This window comes from Pseudorca crassidens, chromosome 1 (genome assembly GCF_039906515.1).
Source record: "Pseudorca crassidens isolate mPseCra1 chromosome 1, mPseCra1.hap1, whole genome shotgun sequence".
Classification (NCBI taxonomy): Eukaryota; Metazoa; Chordata; class Mammalia; order Artiodactyla; family Delphinidae; genus Pseudorca; species Pseudorca crassidens.
In genome coordinates, this window is record NC_090296.1 from 82,159,218 (window position 1) to 82,172,361 (window position 13,144).

Genomic DNA, 13,144 nt, shown 5'->3' on the forward strand with positions numbered 1-13,144 from the left:
GCTCTATGCCCAGCACCATGCAAGGGACAAAAGGACATGGACAAACAATGCTAGACATACTTCCTACCCACAGAGAGCTCACACACTTGTTGGGAAGAAGCTAGAACTACTAGAGGATAAGACAATAAAAAACATCCAGTGTGACATGGTAAAAATGATGATGACAGCAATGATGATGGTGATGATCATGGTGATCGGTCAGGATCTCAAAGTTAACTCCTTTATTTCATCTGTGCCTTCTCTTGCAAGTTTCTAGACATTGGTTGCCCAGAGGAAAATGAACTTTTAATCTTGTCTGGTTTAATGTGTAGCCTGATCCAATAATTTTGATAGTCCCTTTAAGTAAGACTCAGCTATGTATGCCCATTTTCCAAAATGGTAAAATCTTAGAAGACAGTTGTCCTGTCCATTTAGCTGGTTTTGTGTAGCACTGAGCAAATCTTGGTCCATCTATGACCTTTGATAATATTATTGTCTCTCCAAAAACTAGATTTATTTCTACCTAACTGCAAGTCCCATAAAGAAAACACTGAGTGATGTGCTTATAAAATACATGTAGAGCAGGCATCATTATTTTTAAACAAGTAAACTGAGGCACAATGAGTTCAGCAATACTTTAGAATAATTGATATGAGCTGAGTGTGTCACTCCAAAATTCATATGTTAAAGTACTAACTCCCAGTACCTCAGAATGTGACTGTATTTGGAGATAGTCTTTAAAGAGGTAATTAAAATTAAGATGAGGTCATTCAGGTGGGCCTTAATCAGTATCAGTGTGTCCTTCTAAGAACAGGAAATTTGAACACTGATGGGCTCAGCGGGAAGACCATGTTAAGAAACAGGGATATGACAGGCCATCCACAAGAAGAGAAACCTCAGAACAAACTGACCCTGGCGACACCTTTATCTCAGATGTCTGGCCTCCAAAATTGTGTTTAAGCCACTTAGTCTGTGGTGCTTTGTCATGGCAGCCCTAGCAAACTAATACAATAGGCAGCCTCTAAAAACAGCCCTCTCTGATCAGCATAACATAAAGATAGGGTTTTTAGTCTGTTCTTCCACTGGTATTAGCTCTTTTACATACTTCAACACTGTCTGGCATAACAGATTTTAAATAACATTTGTTAAACTCATGAGTGAACATTATCCTTTTAGTTAATTCAAGATATAATTTTAATGTACTTTACCAACCAAAATAGAAAATTAAACAGCAAAAGTAACTTCCTCATTTTAAAAAATTCTACACTTATATGCTAGGTAACTTCTGATAATTGTTAAAAATTTTTCTTTTAAGGCCAAAATAGTAATAAGCCACAAAAGTCATTATTTCCGCAAATGTTAAGCATTAGCTTTCTTGGAATAAAAGCATCAAATTATGGAGAGGTGACTGATACAAGTATTTTATTTGAATTTTCATGTATGTTTCTATAGCCAGAGTCCTCCTAAGATTCAGTGCCTTGTTTGCTTTTTTTCCTATCATCTCATTGATCTCTTACAAGTCCTGGTAAAGTTGTCAGAAGTACAGTTTTCCCCATTTTATAAATGGAGAAAATAAACAGGCAAGTCAAGGAATGTTATTCGGTATTGCAAAGCAGGCTCAAAGCGAAGGCATTTAAACCAGATGAAAACAATGAAGCATATGCACTTGGGAGAGGGAGGGGCAAGGAGGGGAGGAAGGAAATGAGGAGGAACACAGTCTTTGTCCCCCCACTCCACCCATGAGTGCGATCATATCTAGAGCCCAGCTATTTAGAATCCAAAAGGATTTGGTTCCAGAAGTATCTCCAGGATCTAATTAGAAGGCCTTGACCTCTGTGTAGGCAGCCCAATTCATTCATTCATTTATTCACTCATTCATTCAGTAACTACTCATTGAACACCTACTATATGCAAGACACTCTTGTAGGCTGTGTTGTACACTATCTTGTAGTGAACAAAACAGACCAAAACATCCCTGCCCTCACAGGGCTTACATTCCAGGGGTGGAGACAGAAAAATAAAAATGATAAGTAAGTAAAACATATAACATGTTAGATAGTATTCAGTGCTAAAGAGAAAAAACAAAAGTGGGATGAAGGATATAAAATGTGAAGGATGGGTTGAAATATTAAGTTAGCCAAGAAAGGTCTCATGATGATGAGTTAGGAGGCTGACTGCATGAGAAAACATTGAAACACTTTTTTTTTTTTTTTTTTTGTGGTACGCAGGCCTCTCACTGTTGTGGCCTCTCCCATTGCAGAGCACAGGCTCCAGACGTGCAGGCTCAGCAGCCATGGCTCATGGGCCCAGCCGCTCCGCGGCATGTGGGATCTTCCCAGACTAGGGCACGAGCCCGTGTCCCCTGCATCAGCAGGCGGACTCTCAACCACTGCGCCACCAGGGAAGCCCTTTTTTTTTTTTTAAAGAAGATGCTGGGGGTAGGAGTTTATTAATTAATTTATTTATTTTTGCTGTGTTGGGTCTTCGTTTCTGTGTGAGAGATTTCTCTAGTTGTGGCAAGCGGGGGCCACCCTTCATCATGGTGCGCGGGCCTCTCACTATCGCGGCCTCTCGTTGTGGAGCACAGGCTCCAGATGTGCAGGCTCAGTAGTTGTGGCTCACGGGCCTAGTGGCTTCACGGCATGTGGAATCCTCCCAGACCAGGGTTCGAACCCGTGTCCCCTGCATTAGCAGGCAGATTCTCAACCACTGCGCCACCAGGGAAGGCCTGAAACACTTTCTTATCTTCTCAAACAGTATCCTGAATTCTTAGATTCCAACAGCTCGGCTTCCATTCACAACTCCATTCTTTATTTATGTGTGAATTTGAGCAAATTTCCCAAGTTTTCTGGGTCTCAATTTCTTTATCTGTAAAATGAAAATTATACTTAACTTGCAGAATTATAAGGAGTTAAGGCAGTATATATATATTGCATTATATATAGATATAGATATAAATATATACTTCTCAAGTGCCTAAAACAGTGCCTGACATATAAGAACTCAATAAATATTAGGTTTTGTAATTGCTTTTTTTTACTAGTGGTCTTCCTACAACTTGATTTCAACATTGTAAAAATGAGACTAAATGCAGACCATCTCACTGGATTGTTGTGGAAATCAGATGAGATAAGATGTATAAAGAGCTCTTGGAGGCTGGATCACAGTAAGGGCTAAATATATGCCTCTTGCTCTTGTTATGGTTGTAACCAGATAAAATTTTTATTTTCTTAACAACTACAACAGCTTTCCTCTTGGAAAAGTAGCCTTTGGGAATAGAAAGTGAGATCCTAAGGGCATGGATATGTGTCTACAATAATTTGAGCAAAGAAGAAAGGAGAGCTAGGTAAGCTGCTCTGCATTTGAAAACAAGACAGTGGGAGATTGGGAGAAAAATGGGAAGAAGGAGGGAGGATCCAAGGAGCTGTTGTGAGGCTAGGGACTTTACAGGGTGAGGGAACTGGACTCATTCTCTAAGGATACATTGGTGCAAAAACATTTTACACATAGGGATGCGTGAAATTTAACTAGAAATTATCTGTTTTGTTGCAGCATGAACCCTTCTTTGGCCTGCTCATGCCACTAAAATCTGTAGTAAAGCCAATTATACTTACAAGTGCTTTGTATGAATAAATAAGTCTTTTGTACAAATTGGGAAGGGTTTGGTGAGCCAGAAGTGATCATGAAAATATGAACTCCACAAGAATTTGGAGAAATCCTAGAAAGAACTTTGGGCTTCTATAGGGAATGGATGAGACCTTTGGGACAATCCTACCTAGTCTCTGACATCTGGATGACAATATTAGTAATAACGACCACAGCATTAGAAGGGTGTGTGTGTGTGTGTGTGTGTGTGTGTGTGTGTGAATTTTGGTGGTGGAAGGGAGTGGACATTATAGGAACCTTATGTAAGGAACAGCACCAAAAATGGAGGAGAGCTTAAACAAGCTTTATTTGGGAACGCTTCCGGGTGAGGTTCACTGGTCCAAGAGAAAGGGGCCAGACAAGTCGCGCCCGCGTGTGGGCGCGAACAAAATTTATAGGGGCGGACGCAGGGGAGGTGCTTGCTGTGTGAAGCAGCCCTTTTTTGGTAATCTCTTGGGTGTTGTGGCAATGTCAGGTGTCGGTTGCATTAGCCTTAGAGCCGTTGGTTCCGCCCCTCGGGAAGCTGGAAGACCGGGGCTGAATGGTGTGGCAATGTCGGGTGTCGGTTGCATCAGCCACTGTGGCAGGGGTTCCATGTGGCTCCCTGGGCCCTTCCCCGGACCTGCTGGCCTTACACCTTACACAATGGTGGGGGCCGGTCAAACAGTCTCTGTTAGTCTTTTATCTGAGGCTGAAGCTTGAAGTCCACAGGGCAGGTCATCAGAATAAGAAGGTAAGATAGAACGTCGGGGTAAGCAAGTACAATCTGGGACCCACAAGGGCAGGGACAGACTGGAACCCTTGTCAGTGATAGCTGCCTCTAGTCTTGATGATGTAGACATCCTGCCTGAAGAAGCCAGGGACCTTTGTCACAGAACTAAATACACATGTGGCCCAAGAGGCAGAGAACTTTATGGAGGATCCCCAGGAAGGTGGCTGCTGCCTGGTGCCAATGAAGTAAGCCAACAGATAGCAACAGTGCCTGCCAGTGTGAGCTACCATTGTTTCACTTTCAACCTCCAAACCTATTGAAAACATGTTTTTTGTGGCCCATCCTAACCAGACACATTCAGAGAAGGGATTTCTCAGAAACATAATTCAACCTAGCCACGTTAACATATGACAAAGCTGCCACACTAATAATTCTCACTACAGCCTGAGCTAGATACTTCATCCCCATTTTCAATTGAGAAAAATGAGATTTGGGTGAGGGTCCATAACTTGCCTGGAGTCACAGAGCTAGCAAATGGCACAGCCAAAATTCCAGATGCCTCTACATTGCCTAATTAGACATATTAAATAACAGTGGTCCAAATGGGAATAGTGATTTAATAGGTATCCCCAAAGGAAGCCTCCAGTATTATTAATTTTTATAATAATCCCTTACAAATGTAAAACACCGTACTTTTCAGTATTGTTTCTTGTAAACTTTTCCTCTGGATCCTCAGAACACCACTGTGGAAAAGGTAGGTGTTTATCACCTACATTATACAGATGAGCAAATTAATTCTTATATAGACTTTTCCTAAACCACACAGCCAGTGGCAGAGGCAACTCTGGAATCCAAGTCTCCTGACTTAACCCATAATTCCAGAGCCCCAGTCAATTAAAAGTAACTGGCCAGAGGTGACAAATGAGACGAGAAGGAAAGGAAAGATGATAAAAGACCATAAACAACAGTAGATCTCGTGGGAATTCTGTTAAAAAATTTTTAAACACTTGGCCACAGACCTGCTCCTTGTCTAGCAAATGAATTTACCCACTTCTTCCTTAACCTCATCTCTATCCCAGTAATAGTGAGAACCAAACAATTCCCCATTACCTGACATGGTTTGCCATGTCCCAGCACTAGATTCTGAGTCCTGCTGCGTTCTGAGAATGGGAGGTAGGCACTGAGTCCATCCAATTTAGGTAGAATCAATGGTGTCATCTGTGAAAGGAGTCAAAATCCCATCTACATATTGCAAAAAAAACAAAAACAAAACTGTAGTTCTCTCTTGTCCAGACTTCAGGAGAAATTCAGCTATGTTGAATGTTGTAGCTAGATATTATTCATTCCTTCTACAGACATCTGTGGAATTTCTATCATGGGTAAGCAGAGTGTAAGGCACTCTGCGGGCACAACATGAATCAAACATAGATTCTGCCCTCAAGGAACTTACAGGAAATAAATGGGTGAGACATGAGCATAAATCTATGTACCATTCAGATACCATTAGAGAATCTGTAGATCAAGTGCTATGGGAGTTCAGTTAGAGATCGTTTCTTCTGGTTGGGGATAATAAAGGGAGCCTTTGTGGGGCTTGAAGATAGTGTCTAAAGAAAGCAGCTTTGAAAACATGGAGTCCTTTAGATTAGCAGGAGCATGGGCATGTGAGGATAAGTGGGAAACACAGTTAGAAGGGAGGGTTGGGAGTAGTAGGAAATAAAGTTAGAAGGGTAAATTGGAGCCAGATGGTAGTGGGCCTTGAAAATCTAGATAAGGAATTTGAAATTTAGGTGTGGACAACTGAAGTTCTCAAAGAGTTTTGGGAAAACTTGAAACACTTCGGTTAACTCTAGTTTGCAAAGTTTGAAGAAAAGCAAATCTCAACTTATTTACATTTAACCATTTTCTCTCCGAATTAAGTGTCATGGAATAAATAGATATGATTAATTATTTTTAATCAAAGGTAATGTATTAACTTGGCAATTATCCCTTCTGATTAGTCCCACATCCTCAATGATGAATGCCTAGGTTTGGATAGAGAATTCAGAAGAGGCAAGGAAGGGAAAATGTCCTGTTGGTGACTAGATCCAATGCTCAGCTTAACTTGCTCAAACTCCAGGATAGTACTGCTTTGTTGTCTTCAATTATTGTTTTCTATAAGCTGATGGCCCTTAATTGGAAGAGAAATCCCTAGTCCATCTGTAAGTTCTAGTACAGGGAAAATAAAAACAGACAAATCAGTACCTAATTTTCTGATGGAGAGAATTCATTACAAGGACGGTTGCCTCTGGAAGTAGCTCAACAGGAATCACATCAAGTCTTCTCATTTCAATGACTAGGAAAATGAACAAACCTAGGCGAGACAGCTCATGAAATTACCCATCCCTGCATCATGCAGCAGTCATACGATAATGTCCCAAGCTATGGTGACTGCATAATACTCATATGAAACTTCATTCTCATGGGAGAGAAGAAATCAAGTCATTACACTGTCACTGTTGCCTAATAAAGATTTCACCGTCTGAGACTGAAAGAATGGGGGAAACTTTTCATTGTTCCTTTAAATATACATTTCTTTTTAAATTTTTTAAAATTAATTTATTTATTTTTGGCTGCATTGGATCTTCGTTGCTGCGCATGGGCTTTCTCTAGTTGCAGCGAGCAGGGGCTACTCTTCATTGTGGTGCGTGGGCTTCTCATTGTGGTGGCTTCTGTTGTTGTGGAGCATGGGCTTTAGGCATGCGGGCTCAGTAGTTGTGGCTCGAGGACTCTAGAGTGCAGGCTCAGTAGTTGTGGCGCACGGGCTTAGTTGCTTCGTGGCATGTGGGATCCTCCCGGACCAGGGCTCGAACCCATGTCCCTTGCATTGGCAGGTGGATTCGTAACCACTGCACCACCAGGGAAGTCCTAAATATACATTTCTATGTGTATACAAATACACAAGTATATTAAACATATTCTTATGTTTTATTAAACATGTTATATTAACATAATAGTATTTTATATTATTTTTAATTAAAATAACTTTCTTCATGAAAAGCAAAAATTACCCATTCCCAATAACACATTCCACAGACCAAAGAGCAAATATCCAGTTGTCCAAATTGCTCATTTTTCTAGAAAAAATAGTTTACGACAGTCAGTTACAATACAAATGATGATAATGACATACACATTTTCACACATTTAGTTATTAATTTTGGCTAAAACTACTTTATAACTACCATTGTCGTCTTTGACCGGCATGAAGAGGCAGGCAAAGAACCCCAAGTACTGGTAGCCTGGAAAATTCTCCAAGTGAGGAAGGAAAGGTGAAAAAGCAGAGGTGAGAAACTCTGGACCAGCCAGACCAGCAACCAGAGAGTGACAGAGGGTTCCATCCTCTCCACTCCTCACCACCATTACTCCCCACAAGCAAACAAACCCCTTCTCAATTCACCTTTTAAGCTTTTATTTAGTCTTTACTATTATTCTCCTGATATGAATACTATTCTCTATCTAATGAATCCTTCTTATCATGCAAGTACAACTAACTGAATTCAGAGAACAATCAAATGAAAACAGAAGTCTCCCTCCAGCAAAACTGTTGAAAACACATTCCTTTAAGGTTAAAATTAAACAGCTTCCTCTGACTTTTTTTACCCCATGGCAGCAAACACTGGGTCTGTCTCAAGCCTTCCCTGGCCACCCTGCACATTTATACTAGCTCAGAGGCCTCCAAGAGGCAAGTAACAAGCAGAATTTAAAAGGAACAAATGATCCACAGCCCCAGCGCTTTGTTTCTAGGAGCAACTGGTGTCCACTTCCAGAATCTCTAAGGCTGTAAATGATAGGGGAACTGTGTGGTCCAGAAAAAAATACGTGTGGGCCAGAACGGCTTGTCATTATTAAATTTCCCTACTGGGCCAACATACTGCCTCCTCGCAGTTTACCAAATTTTGCCTAACCTCATCCACATTTAAAAGTCTGTGGAAAAACAGGAGAGCCTTTCAGGGGGAAATTCATTCATGTTTGGATTCAGGCAGACTGAGGAACCTTTAATAGCACTGTCATTATCCTGCAGGGCACACCACAGAGCAGCCAGCGAGCTCTCTCTCAATGGACTTGAAATTTCCTCTGGAATTTACAGAGCAGAAACCTTAAACACACATCGCCATAAGAACCAGATTACATAATGTCTCCATCACCCTCCTGACAGCTACAATTATGAGTCAATCCCTGGTTTAAATATGAAACCGGAAGCTCCATGTTTCCCCTCTGACTATGTGGCAGGCTAAGTGGGGCTTTCTGGGTCTGTCAGTATGGAGATCTGAGCTGCTCCCACAGTCACTAATTTAGCATGAGACCAAATGATGGGGTAACTAAAAGCAGTGCTGCAGAGACCCACTCCAGGACCAGATGTTCTCCTTGTTTAACCATTGCCCACGTAAGGAACAGAAATAGTGCCCCCCCCTTTAATTTTTCCTTTTCTTTATCCTTCCCAGCTAATTTCCGGCTTCTGATCTTTCAATCCCACAAAATAAAATAAAAATAAAAGCCCCATTACCAAAAGATGACATGTTATTGAACACATGCCTGTAAGTTGTAATGTGCCCTGTAGTCTCCTCTTTGTACTTCTTGAAGCCTTCGAAGCTCAGAAGATTTAAGTTGCCCTGGCAACCTCACAGGACTAACAGCTCTAGAGAGCCCCACCTAGCTGCAAGGACACGAATTTGAGTCAACACAGGCCACTCTGGCACTTAGTAGCCTAGAGACTAGTGAATAGCATTGCTTTTTGGTTTCTTAGGAGCCAAAGACTGGCTGAATGAGGCATCCCCTCCCCTTTTATTGCCAAAAAAGCAGGACAAATAAAAGTCTCCACCCTAACTTCTAGAGTGCACTAGCTAAGAACGCCATGGATCGTGTGGTAAATAAAGGAGAGGTCTTCTCTTCATTTTTCTGGCTGCTGGACAAATAACAAGACAGAAAAAAAGGGAAGTTGAGCTAATAATTTAAATCTTTCAAAAATGGAAAGGCAGTATGTGATATAGCTACTCCAGTCTAACAGATTAGATGAACTAGCTTTCATATGTCCTTTGGGATCCAGGATCTGGTCACTGTCTAAAGTGCAGGCTTCCCTAGCATTAAAACACCAGAGACTGTAATGACTATCTTGCAAATCAAGAGAATAGCGACGCAATTGTAATTCCACGGTTTGTGACCATGGACAAGCCACTTTTACCTCTCTGAAATAATTTCTTAATCTGCACTAGGGAATGATAGTTTTTGCTTTCTTCTCTTTAGGTACTTATCTCTGCAAACTTCAGTCTCACCAACTATTTCTAGGCATGTGCAGTTCTAGGTTTTTAAAATAAAAGGTATTACCAAATCCTGAGGATTTCCAAATAAATAGGTATAGTCCTTTAAAAACTAAATACATCTAAATGTATGAGACATGACTGTTCACATGGCATTATTGACTCTATCAGTGTAATCAGATAAGAACCTCCCATTCTGGCCTTCAACGATCCATTTGGATTATTAATTATCTGGTAGAGTCAGGTAGGTTGATCCAAGTCACTCCCTATTAATGACCCAATCTGAAATAAGGATAAAGCTGCTCTCAAAGAAATACTGTAAGTCAGAAGGAAACAGAAATACTCAATAATTTGGAGAAAATTCAGGAGTTCTGTAAAGTGAGGGACATTGCTACTGTTACTGTATATAACTTTTGTTCTATCCGAGAATCATTTCATATGTGGGATTTGATGTGGGTTGTGCCCACCTGGCTAAATAGACAGTAAGAAACAGTCTGAAAAGAGTCTCAACTCTCAGGGATGATATCCACATCAAAACAAAATGCAACCCAGAATGACAGCTAGGCAGGGCCACATGACAAGAAATAAAGTATGTTGGGCATACTGTACCCTGACACAAACAAGGAATCACTGAGTTTCCATCTGTAAGCTGGACTTTATATTTCTCACTATCCTGATCGGGGTGTGTGTGTGTGTGTTAAGGAAGTTTGGGGAGATGAGGGAAACATCCATTTGTTTATGTCAGTGTTACTTCAGTGGTATTTCCTGCAGATACCTGGAGATGTATTTGGAGTAGGATGTCCTCTACTGTCTCATTTATGAGCTTCCTCATTTGGATGCAAAAATGTACTGGTTTTTACTGAATGGGAAAAATATTCATGTATTCAAGCCCTCAGAGGAAAACACTCAAGTTAGAGGTCTAAAGAAGGCCCAACATAACAAGAACCATGGAGACATATTTAGATCAATACATAAGAAACAATGATGGCCATCACACATAGCCACTGTGCCTTACTGTCCCATATCCATGGGATGTTTAAAGAATGAATGATCAACTCTGTACACCCCTTTGCAAATATAAAACGTGATTTCTTGTTTACATTTTAAGTGACAGAAAACGGCAACAAGGTAGTATTCTTTATATACCACTTTGTTGCCCACTTACGATGGTCAGGGGCTGCTCTGGGGACAGGGGATGCCAGAATAAAAGACAGTTCCTGTCCTCAAGGAGATATATTCTAGTGGAAACAGACATAAGACTATTAACCCTAGTAATAAGTGGTACAAAGGCAACAAAACAGGAACTGTACGATATTTTTACATCGACGTTTACGGCAGTTCCAGTCCCATACATCTTCCACATGTGCCAGGAGATAAGGTGCTCACCTCCAATTTAGAAAGAATTCCACCAGCACCCAGAGCTTTATGGTATCAGTTATCTGGCCTTTTTATGTTCATTTTAACAGATGAAAAATATTAAACTCAGGCTATATGGGTTTTCTGGGGTCACACAGTTGTCTCAATGGAGGAAGCAGGGAAATCTTAGAGAATAATCCTAGTATCAAATAACTGTCGCATCCGAGAAGGTCAAAGTTTTCAGGTTACATCATTTTACTGTGATCAGTTCTGGACCTGCGACATAGCCCACTCCACCTCAGAAAATGGAAAACCAGGAGAAATGACCTCAGAAAAACTTCCTCCTCCAAACGCAATTTCTTGTCCGCCTAAACCTTTACAGCAGGGCAGGTGCTGTGAGTCGTACCAAAGAGCCTTTCAAAGCAGGAACTCCGGCCTGCAGGTCGGCCTGGATCTTGTCCAAATTGGGTTCCACCCACGGTGAAAACCAATCTGTTTATGGGTGCGCCTTTACGATGTTACAGAACGTCTGCGAGAGACGGGGCTCCAGTTCCCGCCTGCTCTCTAAGTCGCCCGCCCCACAAAGGTGCACACACAAATACGCTCGAGACAGAAAAAAAGCTGGACGGGCCTTCGCTCCTCCCAGGCCTGCAATGAAATGGGCTTTAATTGCATCAAAGGGCTCTTCTCAATGGGGTTTCAGAGCCGCGAGAGAAGCGTTCCCAGCGAGGGCTCCTTTCCGGCTTGCCAGCATTCCTCCGCTCAGCTAAGGGAAGGGGACGGGGCTCCTTCGGGAGGCCCGCAGGCTCATTTCCATTCCGCTCGCATACAGCCTCCGTTGTGCGGGCCGAGCCTGCCGAGGGCAGCCGCGGCTGCCGGCGAACAAAGCCCCATTCATCCCCGGGGCCGGCTTCCTCCCGGCCGCGCGGCCGCAGATGGGCTGGCCCCGGCAGGCCATCCAGAGACCCGGGCGCGCGGCCCGGGCGGGCGCGCACAGACCCCAATTCAGGAGGCCGGCTCTGGCCAGGGCCACCCCGGCTTCTATTTCGGCAGGCTCCGCAAGGAGGATCCGCCGAACCCCGTTTTCATTTCAGGGCGTGGGATCTGCGGACACTGAGTCTTTTCAGGGTGGAAATCCTGAGTTTACTCACGGCTCGTTGAGAACCAAGATGTCAGTTTCCACGGCCCTCTCCCCGGCTCCGCCACCCCTGCCCCTCTGGATGGTACGGCCCAAAGTTCTCCGAGTTGTGAGAGGACTTTGTTTCTCGTCCGCGGCCTCTGAAATCCCGACGAAAGGGTCACTTCCTGACTTTTGTGTCTCTTCAATCCAGTGCCTTGAAAGTTCTTACCCTCTTGTTGTGACTAAGTACATAATTGCAAGCCTTCAACGTTAACTTTTTTCAGAACTTAAACATTCCTCTAGGTTGAAGTTTGGGACTGTGGCTTCACAACAAAGACCACTGTTTTTCCTCCCCCATCTCACTCCTGGGAAAAAGAAAAACAGAAAAGAGAACGCACTAGTTCACCGCCCCAGTTTACAGCCATCAAGCACATTTCCTTTGCCCCACATATTAGACCAACAACAGGTTAATGCCACGGAGAGCTCTAACGTCAAATAAAAGGGTTGCAGCCTCACTTAACTCCCAGGCAGCTGGTGGGGGGTGGGGGCGGGGAGCTAGGGCTTGACTCCTAGTCCACAATCTAAAGCAAAAACAGGCTCCAGATCCACATTCCTATGATGTAGATGAAACAGGGAATGGCAGAATCAAAGAACACCAGATATAGGAAGACTTATCAACCCTAATCCATTCATTTCACAGATAAGAAGCAGATAAGATCTGGGAGGGGAAATGACTTGCCCACCCTCAAAAGGAAGCTGGTTCATCTTAGTAAAAATTGCCCTCAAGCAAACTTGCAAAATAACACTAAAAATAATTTTCAACAAGAAAAACTCCAAGAAAAATTATTGTTCAAAAAAATATATTTGGTGTCTTCTTTTTTCCTCTGTGTCAGAAGGGGCCTCTCCTTGGCTTGGTGGGGGAAAGGTGAGAACCCAGGTTTGAAATGAGGATTAGAAGAGAATCTTCAAGTATTTTCGGAAAGAACGCTCCCTGTGTTTCTTTTACTCCTTGCATTTTGAACATTGCTGACCTCCCTC

General features: G+C 42.5%; 1 long non-coding RNA gene across 4 annotated transcripts; it reads right to left on the bottom strand.

Annotated features, from left to right (window-relative positions):
* Positions 1 to 2,219: 2,219 nt before the first annotated feature.
* On the bottom strand, positions 2,220 to 12,628 carry LOC137227106 (uncharacterized). Of its 4 annotated transcripts, none has more exons than XR_010944699.1 (4): positions 8,880 to 12,628; positions 6,578 to 6,668; positions 5,447 to 5,578; positions 2,220 to 2,847 (listed from the first exon to the last, which is right to left on the bottom strand). It is a non-coding gene; the product is annotated as an uncharacterized lncRNA (long non-coding RNA). The 4 variants fall into 4 exon arrangements; XR_010944700.1 differs by having other exon boundaries at positions 6,578 to 6,686; XR_010944705.1 differs by lacking the exon at positions 6,578 to 6,668 and having other exon boundaries at positions 2,221 to 2,847.
* Positions 12,629 to 13,144: the final 516 nt, after the last annotated feature.